At 41.9% G+C, this 12990-nt stretch overlaps 1 long non-coding RNA gene across 1 annotated transcript in view; it reads right to left on the bottom strand.

Annotated features, from left to right (window-relative positions):
- Positions 1 to 9688, bottom strand: part of LOC125161899 (uncharacterized) — a 151039-nt gene extending 141351 nt beyond the window's left edge. Inside the window, exon 1 of the long non-coding RNA XR_007150804.1 lies at positions 9546 to 9688. This is a non-coding gene — a long non-coding RNA (uncharacterized LOC125161899). The remainder of the gene's footprint in view (positions 1 to 9545) is intronic.
- Between the last annotated feature and the right edge of the window lie 3302 nt (positions 9689 to 12990).

Here is a 12990-nt window from a genome sequence, read left to right as displayed (position 1 = left end):
GTAATGGCAGTTTGGGCCAAGTCAGGGGGAGAGGCACAGAATGGCCCTGGGAAGTGCTAGAGAAGTTCTAGAGAACATCTAGAGAACTCTAGAACAGTTCTAGAGAAGTTCTGGAGAAGTCTGCACACACCACGAAAGGCCAAACCAGCAACCATCAAGTTAAGCAAGGTCAGGGGCATCTTGGCACTCGCTTGGCACCACCCAAGGACAGGGGAAACAGGAAGCCAAATGAGAACTCTTTATGAAAAAGCTAGTAGCCCTCAGCGAGGCCAGGTAGCAAACAGCTCTGCCACTTCTGATTGAAGACAGCTGAAGGGAAAGAAATGCCAAAACGCTATCCAGAAACCCTGTGACAATGCAGGATTTTATGATGAGTAAGCAGACTTGCTGCTCACTCCGAAAATAGAAATATGGAGAATGGAAAACATGAAGTAGTGATCTACTCTCCGCAGAAGGCAGAGCAGTGTCTGTGTAAAAGTATTTCAAGGGTTTGTATTTGGGGCAAGTGACCAGACATTGCTGGGGTGGACAGCGGAGGGGAGGAACTCATGTTATAAATATCTAAAAGTGCGAGATGGATATAAAAAAAATCTTTTAAATGCACAGCCAAGCTCACAAGAAAATAAGAGAGATCCACAAGGTCTCAAAATGAAGGGGGAACAGAAAGGAGTCTGAGGAGAGAGCCTTGGGCTATTCTGGAGTTCTCTGCCCAGAACCTAGGAGCCCTGTTTTAACAGTGCTCCATGGAAGACACAAGACCAGATGTCGACTGAGAGACCCAAGGTGGAGGCTAGAAGTGGGACCTTGCATGCATTCAGGATCTCTGAAGAGCTACACCGTTGGAGAGGGGTGAGCTGGGGGAAATGTCAACGTGGGAGCAGAAGGAAATCTGTCTGTCTCAGGCCATGGCTCAGGGTTGAAAAAAGGCTCACTGGGAATTTGTAAGCACAAGGCTTCCCTCCTGTGGGAGGGGTCTGAAGATACACTATCTATATGCAGGGAACTCCAAAGGGAAAATTAATTTCAAGCACTTCTCATCAAAATCACCCCAGGCACCTGGCAGACACAAAGGCAAAATCGCTCAAACCCCTCAGGATTCCCGCAGTCAGCAAAGTATGACTAAATCAAAATTACCAAAAACAGAGGCTCCTGGGTGGCTCTGTCAGTTGAGCATCTGACTCTTGATTTCAGCTCAGGTCATGATCTCACAGTTTGTGAGATTGTGCTGACAGTATGGAGCCTGCTTGGGATTCTCTCTCTCCCCCTCTCTCTTTGTCCTCCTCTCTCTCTCTCTCTCTCTCTCTCTCTCTCACACACACACACACAATAAATACGTAAATTTTTTTTTTTTAATTACCAAAAACAGGGACACCTGGGTGGCTCAGGTGGTTAAGCATCTGAGTTAGGCTCAGGTCATGTTCTCATGGTTCATGAGTTCAAGCCCCACATTGGGCTCTGCACTGACAGTGTGGAGCCTGCTTGGGATTCTCTCTCTCCCTCTCTCTCTCTGCCCCTCCCCACTCTTTCAAAAGAAACAAATAAGCTTTTTAAAAAATTACCAAAAACATGAAAACAAACCACCAGGGAAGGACCAACAACAACAAAGCAAAAATTTAAAACCCAAATGACTCAGATATTAAAATTATCAGATACAAAATATAAAATAAGTAAAAATAGAATATAACACATGTCAACAAAAACACTTGTCCAAAGATGATCATGGCAGCGTTATTTATAATGGCCAACATCCAGAAACAGCCTAAATATTCATCCATAAGAATGGATAAACAAATTGTGGTATAACTCACTCAATGAAATATGACTCAACAATAAAATGGAAATGAATTAAAGAATGAACTACAACATGGATTTTTCTCAAAAACATGATGCTGAGAAAAAGAAAGCACATTCAGAAGCCACACATACATAGTGTATGATTCAATTTATATAAAGTTCAAAAACAGGCAAAAGTAAGCTATGGATGATAGATCTCAGAACAGCTGGGGAAGTAGGAGGAAAATTGACTGAAAAGATATATGGGGGAGCTTTGTGGAATTAAGGAAATATCAATATGCTGACTAGGATAGTGGTTTCACAGGACATACAATTGTCAAAATTCATCAAACTGCACTGTAAAGATTTGTGCATTTTATTGTATATTAGTTACATCTTTATAAAATACACACACAGACACATTTAATGAAAGAGGGAGTGAAAATCATGTTCCAGCCCATTAAAAAGTAATCAAGAATATCTGCAAAAGATTCAGAAAGAACTTCTAGAAATAAAAATACATAATCATTGAATTCAAAAACTGAACAGGTTCTGTTTCAAGTTAAGACTTGTATCAGACCAAGTCATCCATCAAGAATGTTTAAAAAAGCAGAAGAGGGGCGCCTGGGTGGCTCAGTTGGTTGGGTGGCCGACTTCAGCTCAGGTCATGATCTCACACTCCGTGAGTTCGAGCCCCGCGTCGGGCTCTGTGCTGACAGCTCAGAGCCTGGAGCCTGTTTCGGATTCTGTGCCTTCTCTCTCTAACCCTCCCCTGTTCATGCTCTGTCTCTGTCTCAAAAATAAATAAACATTAAAAAAAATTTAAAAAATAAATAAATAAATAAAAAAACAGAAGAATATAGTTGGGTTGTTTTTGTTGTTGTTGTTGTTGTTGTTGTTGCTGTTGTTTTTCAGTAGGCTTCACCCACAGCGTGGAGCCCAATGCAGGGCTTGAACTTACAACCCTGAGATCAAGACCCTGAGCTGAGATCAAGAGCCAGACACTAAACCAAGTGAGCCATGAGAACATAGTTGTTATTTTAAAAGATGTTTTTAAACGCTGAAGAGCTACCAAAACAGTGAGAACATGAACCTAAGACCTCTAAGAGAAGAGACAAGGAGAGACAAGAGCCATATGTTTAGCTGTACTTTTTTTCTCGTAGAGTATATGCTGAAAGTGACCAAATGAGAATATGGGAGGTCGGGAAGAAAGTGGCAACAAACAAGTTGAGAAGCTAAGCCAAACTCTTGGTAGTCTTACAGGCTAGGGAGATAAACAGTGGAGTTCAGAACCCTGTAACGTAACCCCAGGCTGAGTTACACCCTAGCTATAAGAGTGATGGCCCCCACAGAGGCCAAAACCAGTATCAAATCAACTGAATTTCAAAATGAATTAAGTCTTCACCTAGCACAACTGGCCGACTGAGGCAAAAGTCAATCATCTTTGGAGGGAGACACCATCCACAGCCTCAAATTATTTCTACAGTTCTTCGAGCACACTCTCATTGGATGAAAAGCCAGGTAAGGGCTCCAGAGGGCATCCAAAACCAAGGAAGTCGGGTTGTAACTACTGCAACGCCTGCTTTGGCTCTTCCAGCATCCTCACCAAGCTCAAAAAGGTTACGACTGCCTGGGAGACGCTCTATCATGAAGAGAAAAGTTAAAGAAATAGTCACATTTCTTAACTCAGGCAGCAGCTGACTTCAGTTCACAGTTTTTCAGCTCTAGCAGAGCAAGCCTCCCTGCACACCCTCAGAGACATCAGCATCCACCAGCTGGGCTCCCTCCTCTGGGGTCTGGATCTCAGACCCAGGAGGCCCTTCCCCTGAGCTCACGGACACCAGAACCAGATAAGTACCAGATAAGCAATAAGTACCCTTGCCCCAAAGATTGACATTTCAGCATCATGAGGCCCCTCCTCCAAGCTTGTGAGTTTTAGTAATTCTAGCCCCTTGCTTTTGCTCCCCCAGCTTTAGGGATGGCAACTGTACTTGTCCCCTCTTTAACACTGAGACTCCTGATCCATATAACACACCACACACAATTCAGATAAATAAATACAAGTGGTTTTTATCACTAGTGGCTTTTTAAATTTTTTTTAATGTTTATTTTTTGAGAGAGAGATAAAGCAGAAGGGCAGGAGGAGAGAGAAAGAAAGAGAGAGCGAGAGAGAGAGAGAGAGAGAGAGAGAGAGAATCCCAAGCAGGCTGCACGCTGTCAGCACAGAGCCCAACGTGGGGCTCAATCCCACAACAGTGAGATCATGACCTGAGACAAAATCAAGAGTCCAATGCTTGACCAATTGAGCCACCCAGGCACCCCAAAACCATTACAATTTTTTAAAAACAAAGCATACAACTTCCAAAACAGTATAGACAAAGGGGATTAAACAAAATGTAAATGAATCCTAAGATTGCTAAAAAAAAGGAGAAAGAAAAGCAATGAAAATGTGGATAAATAGGTATGCCTGGGTGGCTCAGTTGGTTAAGCATTTGACTGTTAATCTCAGCTCAGGTCTTGATCTCAGGGTCATGAGTTCGAGCCCCATGTTGGGCTCTGTGTGGTGCCTACTAAAAAAAAAGAAGGGGCGCCTGGGTGGCGCAGTCGGTTAAGCGTCCGACTTCGGCCAGGTCACGATCTCGCGGTCTGCGAGTTCGAGCCCCGCGTCGGGCTCTGGGCTGATGGCTCAGAGCCTGGAGCCTGTTTCCGATTCTGTGTCTCCCTCTCTCTCTGCCCCTCCCCCGTTCATGCTCTGTCTCTCTCTGTCCCAAAAATAAAAATAAACGTTGAAAAAAAAAAAAAAAAAAAAAAAAAAAAAAAAAAGAAAAGAAAAAGTGGGCAAATAGAAGGCCCAAAATCATACATACATATAATACAGAATAGTGATTATAAAGAAGAAAACTTTATGCACACTCAGCAGTTAAAATAAAGAGATCATCATTTTGGATGGCAAACAAAATCCAACTGTATGCTGCTTATAAAAGATACACCTAAAATAGGACACAGAATATTTCAAAGTAAAAAACTGAGAAACTTACCATAACTGAGATATGACAGATCACTCCACACTAACATCTGACAAAATATAATTCAACAGAAAATATTATTACAGACAAAGATCACTAGTAATAAAAATCTCGATTCTCAGGAAGATACAATAATTCTACATCCGTATGCAACTAACAACCTACCTTCAAAATGTATTGAGCAAAAACTGACTGAATTAATAAACTGCAACATCACAGTGAAATCTTTTAATGCACTTTTGTCAGTTACTGAAAAGATCAAACAGTCAAATATTAGTAAAGCTATAGATGTGAACAGTGCATTAACAAGCTAGATCTAATGGACAGTTATAGGACTTTCCTCCCAATAATTTCAGAATGCACAATTCTTCTCAATTGCTCAACTATTAAAAAATAGACTAGGTATTGGGGAGGCCATAGAGCAAGTCCCTATAAAGTTCAAAGAATATATGTATGAAACAGCTCACAGTTTCTGATCACAATGCAAATAATTCAAAAACACCAAAAGCAAACAAACAAAAACACTTTTAAAATGCACACTACCAAACAGAGTAGCTGATATCCCCAGTGGAGCTTGCGCTCAGAGGCAAAAATAACTAGACTCCTGAGAGTTAGAACAATCACAAAGGAAGGTCAACAAACTGAAGAAACATAGACCCATCTGAGAAAGAAATGTTAAAACAGATGAACTAAGATTGTTTTTTTAAGTATGAAAACTATAGTAAATAAAGGTGTTACTAATGCAAAGCAAAAATTTTAAATGATTTTTTAAAAACAAAAAAAAAGTATTAGATTTGATGATTATAATGGTTGAAATAAAAATAAAAATAGAATATATTAAAGGATGGAATCAATTGAAAAAAGTAATTGGTCAGCTTGAAAATTAGATTGAGAAACTGTTCTAAAATCAAGCAGGAAAAATTAAGGAGATAAAGGTTTAAATTAAAAAAAAAAAATTATCTACTAAGTAAATAATAATTGGAGGCCAGGGGCACCTGGGTGCCTCAGTCAGTTAAACATCTGACTCTTGATTTCAGCTCAGGTTATGGTCTCACAGTTAGTGAGTTCGAGCCCCGTGTCGGACTCTGTACTGACAGTGCTGAGCTTGCTTGGGATTCTCTCTCTCCCTCTCTGGCCATCCCCTGCTTGCACATGTGCGCGCTCTCTCTCTCTCTCTCTCTCTCTCTCTCTCACCTTCTCTATCAAAATAAATATTAAAAAAAAATAACAATAATTGTAGGCCAACATATGAAAAACAGGGTATCCAGAAAGAGAAAAAAGGCAAAGAAATATTTGAATAAATAATAACTTTCCTATAATGAAACAAAATGAACAAATTTGAAAGGGTTCAAAGAGCACCAAACACTATAGTGAAGTACAAGAATATCAAAATAGAAATAAATTAACATTTTCCATTGGAGATTTTAGTATACTCTTCTCAGAGGCTGATAAATCAAGCAGACAGAAATAAGCAAACATATTCAAGATGAGAACAATACAATTGATAAGTATGAGCTATCAGTGGAATGACTCTATGTCCTCATTTGTCCCAGACAGTACTAGTTAATGTCCTGGCTCATTTTTAATAGTGGCCCCTTTCGCCTGGGTGGCTCAGTCGGTTAGGCGGCCGACTTCAGCTCAGGTCATGATCTCTTGGTCCGTGAGTTCGAGCCCCGCGTTGGGCTGTGTGCTGACAGCTCAGAGCCTGGAGCCTGTTTCAGATTCTGTGTCTCCCTCTCTCTGACCCTCCCCTGTTCATGCTCTGTCTCTCCCTGTCTCAAAAATAAATAAAACGTTAAAAAAAAAAATTTAATAGTGGCCCCTTTTACTGTCAAGCCTGTCACACTTGGGACAATAAAGTATATGGTCACACTGGCTATTGGATGTATTTAGAACTTTACACTCAACAGCAGAGAATATCACTTTTTTAGCAGATATGCAACATTTACAAAAATAGACCCTGTATGAGGCTAGAAGAAAAAGCTCAATAAATCCACTCATTTAGTCACTTTCATTCAACAAATATTTCTGAGCACCTACCACATGACTTGGCTTTTTTCTAGCCTTGGAAATGCATCCAAGATGCTACATGGCATAAGTTCTATGGCAACTGTTCACACTGTGTTCCAAACGTATTACAGTAAGGAATGTCCCATTGTCCCACACAAGGGCTTGGGAGTCTATCATAACAGCTACCTGAAAGTTTCACCTGCCATGCCATAGCCACAGTCCTGGGTACATTAGTGCATAAAACAGTCAAAAGTCTTGCCCTCCTGGAGCTTATATTCTAACAGAGACAGAAGATGGACAAAATAAATAAGGGATGTGTTTAGTATTAGAGAATGTGGTAATGACATGAATAAGAATAAAGCAGACAATGGGAGACAGGATACCAGGAATTAAGGTTGAGGAAGTAGTAATTTTAAATAGAATGGTCAGTAGGATAAGCCTACTGAGATGACATTTGAGCAAAGGTTTAAATAAGGAAAGGAAGTGAGGCACATGGATATCTGGGAGAAGGTATACCAGGGAGTGGGAACAGTCATTGCAAAGGCTGATGTGCAAGCTTACCTAGCATATTTAAGTCAAAGCAAAAAGGTCAGTATGACCTCAGAGAAAAAGAGGAAACCAGTAAGGGAGAGGTCTGGAAGGTAAAATTAGCCAGAGGGTATCGACCCTCCTCAGCCAGTGTAAGGCATTAGCTTTTACCCTGAAGGAAATGGAGCCTCTAGCAAATTTTGAGCAAAGGAATGACATCATCTGACTCATGTTTTAAAGGATCACTTAGGCTGCTGTATTCAGAATAACTTGTAGGGTCATAAAGTCACCCAAATAGAAAACTATTAGGAGGCTGTAAAAATAATCCAGATAAGAGATGAGGCAGGTTTAGATCAGAGTGGTTTCAGTATAGACAGTAAGAATGGTCAAATTCTGGATCTATTTTGACGGTGGAGCCAATATAACTTCCTGACATTGAATGTGGAATGTGAGAGAAAGAAATCAAAAATGACCCCCAAGGATTTTTATCCGGGGACTAAAAGATTAAAGGTGTCATTAACTAAGATGCAGAAGACTGAAAGTAAAGCATGTTTTAAGGCAGGAAAATCGTTTGGAGCAGGTTAAATTTAAAATGTCTACTGGACATCCAAGTTGAGATATTTTTCAGCAGTTGGATACACCAATATGTAGTTCATGGGATGGGTCTAGGCTAGAGATGAAAATTTGTAAGTCGATAGCATTTTAATACATGGGATTGGAAAATCATGAAGAGAGTAGTATGGAAAGAGGAGAGGTTCCAGGGCTAAGCTCTGGGGCGTTCCAACATTGAGAGGTTGAGGAGAAAAGACACTGAAGAATAGGCAGAGACGTTGGAGGCATGTCAGAGCGTGGGGTTCTGGAAACAAATGGGGAAAAAAAATATTTCAAGGGGGGCACTAATAATAGAGTAAGATAACGCTGAAAATTGACCACAGGATTTCAATATAAATCAATATAAACTGATTTCAATTGATTTCAATTGACCATAGGATTTCAATATAAATTCAATACAAAGTGGTACTTTGTTTTATTTTACTGCCTTTCTGGTAATTGGTTTAGGAAAGAACAGGAAGAGAGAAACAGAGAAAATGAGTATACAAAAATTCGGTCAAGGAGTTCTACTGTTAAGAGAATCAGAAATGGGGCAGTATTAAAGGGAGAAGCAGGGTCAAAAGCAGGTTTAAAAAAAAAAAAACAGGAAGGGTGGGGAGGAATAGCATGCTTCTATGCTAACGAGAATGATCCAGTGGAGAGAACTAAGATGTAGGAATTGGATGAGAAATGAAGGAGAACTTCAGAAGCAATGCCCTTGAGACCTGAGAAGACAGGACAGAATGCCAAAGTCGGCCAAATTTAGCAGCCTGAGAATTAAACTGAAAGTAACAGGAAGGATGACCCAGCATAAGAGGACAGACCATGGAGGGTCAATGTGGTAGTGGGGAAGTTTCCTTCTGATTTTTGCTCTAAGAAAGTGGTGTTCCAAGTTAGAGTAAGGAGCTAAAATAGAAAATGTCGCGGGGCGGAGGGGGGCAAAGTAGTCACCAGTGCACTGCCCCTAGCCCCTAGGCCCCAGCCCCCAGGTCCCAGCTCCTAGGCCCCAGCCCACAGACCCAGGCCCAGGAAGAGGGGCGCCGCCCCGCCTGCTCGGCCTTTGGGGAGGCAGCGGAAGCTCTGGACCGCCTGACCGTGAGCAAGCTCTTCCTGTTGGGACAGACTCTCGAGACACCGGCAGTGAACATCGTTGCAGAAATAAATCCCAATATCTGTGAACTGGTCAAATGGGGAACAGGGAGACTAACGAGAAGAAAACCTCCAAATTTAAATTAGATGCAAACGCAGTCTGGATCTACAATATAGCAGGAAAATGAGAAACCGGGGGCGGGGTAAAGTTCTGTGAAGGATTAAGAGAAAACCAGGGGAAGGTTCTGTCTTTGGACTCCCTGTTGCAAATGGAGTAGGTCTCAGGGCAAGCGGTCCCTCCCTCGCACTCTCCATCCTCAGTGGGCTGTGAAATGGGTACAGTAGCAATCCGGTTCCTGCCATGCAGGCCCCCGGAGATGTTGGTGTGCCTCTCACAGCGTCCTCGTTTATACCATTTCGTTTTGAAACAGTCTCCTTTGTCATTTACCAAAATCATGTGACGTTTTCTTTCCAGTGTACCAGATTAAAACTGTAGAAAACAAATAAACCAATAAAGTGTTACGGAACCTGGTCTGGATCACCCGACGGAAGAACCAAGCGGCACTCCGAGATCTTGGAAGGCAGGAGGAAACAAGCGGCACTCGCAGATCTTGGAAGGCAGGTTTATTCCCACCGTGGGGCTCAGAAATGACTCTCCACAGGTCTGAGCCCCGAAGGGGAAGCAGAAGGAACAATTTATAGTCTGTTACTTCCGCATTCCGTATTAGTAGTAATTTGGCGCCTGCGCAAGCAGGCGGGGTAGGAAGAAGAACCAGGAAGGGGAATCTTTGGTTCGGGGACTGGAGTTCCCGTATGAATCCTACCTGCCATCTTATAATAGATTTTTCCCTATCAAAACAAAACCCCCAAAGGATCCCAAATCTAAGACATTAATGTATATTTTGATACTTCTAAGTAGCAGATCAAATTTCGTAGAGGTCTTTTAGTTCCTTACACAGATGCAAAAAAGAAATATGATCAACATGAAGCAGGCCTTACTGGTTACATAGATTTTTTTTTTAATTTGACTTACTACTCTTTATGTTCATAAATAAATAAATAAATAAATAAATAAGAGCTGGGGTGCCTGGGTGGCTCAGTCGGTTGGGCGTCGGACTTCAGCACAGGTCATGATCTCACAGTTCGTGAGTTCGAGCCCTGCATTGGGCTCTGTGCTGACAGCTCAGAGCCTGGAGCCTGTTTCAGATTCTGGGTCTCCCTCTCTCTTTGCCCTCCCCTGCTCATGCTCTGTCTCTGTCTCTCTCAAAAACAAATAAATATAAAAAAAAAAAATTAAGGGCTTAGTTGAGGTTAATTCACATGTAATTCACATGTAAACAACTGCTCATATATAAAGTGTACAATTTTATAAGTTTGAAGATACGAGACTCGCATGAAACCATCCCTACCATCAACACAGTGAATATATCCAGCACTCTGAAAGGTTTCCTGTGTCCCTCTGTAATGCCTCCCTTCTGCCCTTTCCATCTTCCCCCTACCCTTCAGGCAGCCCCTGGGTTACTTGCAGACACTACAGATTAGTTTGTGTTTTCTAGAATTTTTTTAGAAACAGAATCATCCAGTGTTTACTCTTAGTATCTGGCTTCTGCCACTCTGCCTAATTACTTTGAGATTCATCCGTGTTCCTGCATGTATCAATATTTCATTCCTCTTATGGATAAATAAGTAATATTTCATTGTTTGAATGCACCACATTTTATTTACCTATTGATGGATAGTTTGGCTGTTTCCAGTTTGAGCTGTTACAAATAAAGCTGCTACAAATATTCTTTAATAATCATCATCATCATAGAAAATCTGAACAAAATATTGCCTCTAAAAGTGGGAGACACTGAACGGGTTATGAAACATTATGAAAACATGATAGGACTACAGTACTGAATTTAGAGGAAGGCTGATCAGCGTGGTTCTGTGTATTTTTCCAGCCATCTTTGACTGCAGGAGTACACACAGAGAGAAAGAAACCAGAGAATTACATTCAACCAAGTTTGAGTTTTGCTCTGAGAATACTACAAAACAAAACAGGGGCAAGATACTTAAGAGTATATGCTAGAGAGGATGCTGATAGGCCATGAAGTTTAGAGAAGGGCATGAGTCAGCTAAGGTTGTTTATATTTGTGTTTGAGTGTATATATAAATATACAGGTAATTTTGCAATGACAATATCAGTAAACATAGGTGATGAATTCCTTATTTTTCTCTTAAGATTTCCATCCTTTTCTGTACTCAACTGCCAATTTAAGAAACTCCCAGCTCACACTGAAGAAGAGAAATGAAAAAGAGAGATTAGGGGGTTTATTTGCAGGACTCTGGGGCACTTCAGAAAGGCTATTCAAACATAGTTGAAGGGAATAAAAATAGAAAATGAACAGTGAAGACATTCGAATGCAGACCCACATTCAAAACAGACTCAGATGACAATAGAGTCTGCATGGACACTAGAAGGAGCATTGGTCCCCAGAGCAAGTAAACCCAGGTTCAGGTCCCAATTCACCATACACTAGTCACCAACGTTGTTTTCCCACCTGCAAAATGGGATCGTACTTGATGTGTCCACCTCACAAGGTTGTGATGATGACTGTAAGCTCTAGGAGAGCAGAGGGTGTGTCTATCCCATTCCTTATGGGAAACCTCGTTCACAACGGTTGCACAGTTCACTGTTGCACACTTCTGGGCTCAGAGTAAACCCAACATGCATTGTTGGCTAAATGGTAGCTTAAGTGACAGACGTGAAAGAACTTTTTTAAAATGGCAAGTAGTACACAAATGGTAAAGACCAATGTTCTCTCCCTCCCTTCCCCACTGTTACTGCTCCAGCAATGACCCTGAAACAAGCCCCCCCTTCAACCTAAAAGTTTCCCCCAGGCCTCCTTGGCCAGTGTGATGTCCCAGGGGTATAGTCAACCAACCCACAGTCAAGGACAACAGTGGCTCCAACATCCTCCAGCACAGTTGAGATCTCCTAGACCATCTAAGTCACGATTCTCCCAACAGTTTTTATCAACCAGTATCTCCCAGGGCTACTCCCAGCATGGAAGCAGGTCTCAGGAATCTCTAACAGCTCTAATCTCACTTCCCATGTCACCTTCCCTGGCGTCTCCAGCTCAGCCCAGCTCCTCAGCTCCAGGGCTGCCTTCCCACTCCTTCCTACTCCAGCCAGGGACTCAAATCTCATTAGAGAACCCCAACGTCACCCCCCTAGCAGATGCTGGAGGAAGAAGTAGAACCTGGTGGAGGGAGAGGTAGCAGAGTTGAGTTAAACACCCTCCACCACACACACACACACACACACACACACACATACACAAGCTTGCTTTATCACCTATAAAGTAAGTGCTTTCTGCTCAGGGTTTTTGGAGGGCTAAAGGAAATTATTTAAGTAGCTTAGTACCTGGCACTTTGTACCTCAAAAAATGTCAGTGCCCCTCCTCCTCTGACCCCGTGCATTCAGTTGCAGCCATGATCCCCAGAATGAAGTGGAAGCCTTTCTCTTAATGCTCTTTCATCACTGCATGAAGGAAATTAACATCTCCTGGGCATTTCCCCCTTACCTGACCCTTCTTAGGATCACTCTGGGATGACTCCCTCTTTCACAGAGGCTCAGAGATGTCAGGTGACTTTCTCAAGGTCACATAGCTCCCACAAAGGCTTAGCTGAATTTCAAACCTCATTCTCTGGGACTCCAAAGTCTACATTTTATGCTTCCCACAGCACTCTCCTTCAAAAGGATATATGTGAGTCAGAATCACAAACCAGTTGAAATGATTATATAACTTCAAGGAAAGAAAGTCATCAGGCAGGAAGGACAGTTTACTCAGGGGACATCTTTATCACATATTGGAATATCCTCTCCAGTCTCCTCTCATCTGACTTTCCCTCTCACTCCACAAGGTGGCAACAGTCAACAAAGTTAGAGGTACAGCAGCTCTGTTTAGCTGGGACCTAAGGGTCT

This window comes from Prionailurus viverrinus, chromosome A3 (assembly GCF_022837055.1).
Source record: "Prionailurus viverrinus isolate Anna chromosome A3, UM_Priviv_1.0, whole genome shotgun sequence".
NCBI classification, from domain to species: Eukaryota; Metazoa; Chordata; class Mammalia; order Carnivora; family Felidae; genus Prionailurus; species Prionailurus viverrinus.
Note: the sequence above shows the minus strand (reverse complement) of the source record. Positions and strands in the feature narration are given on the sequence as shown.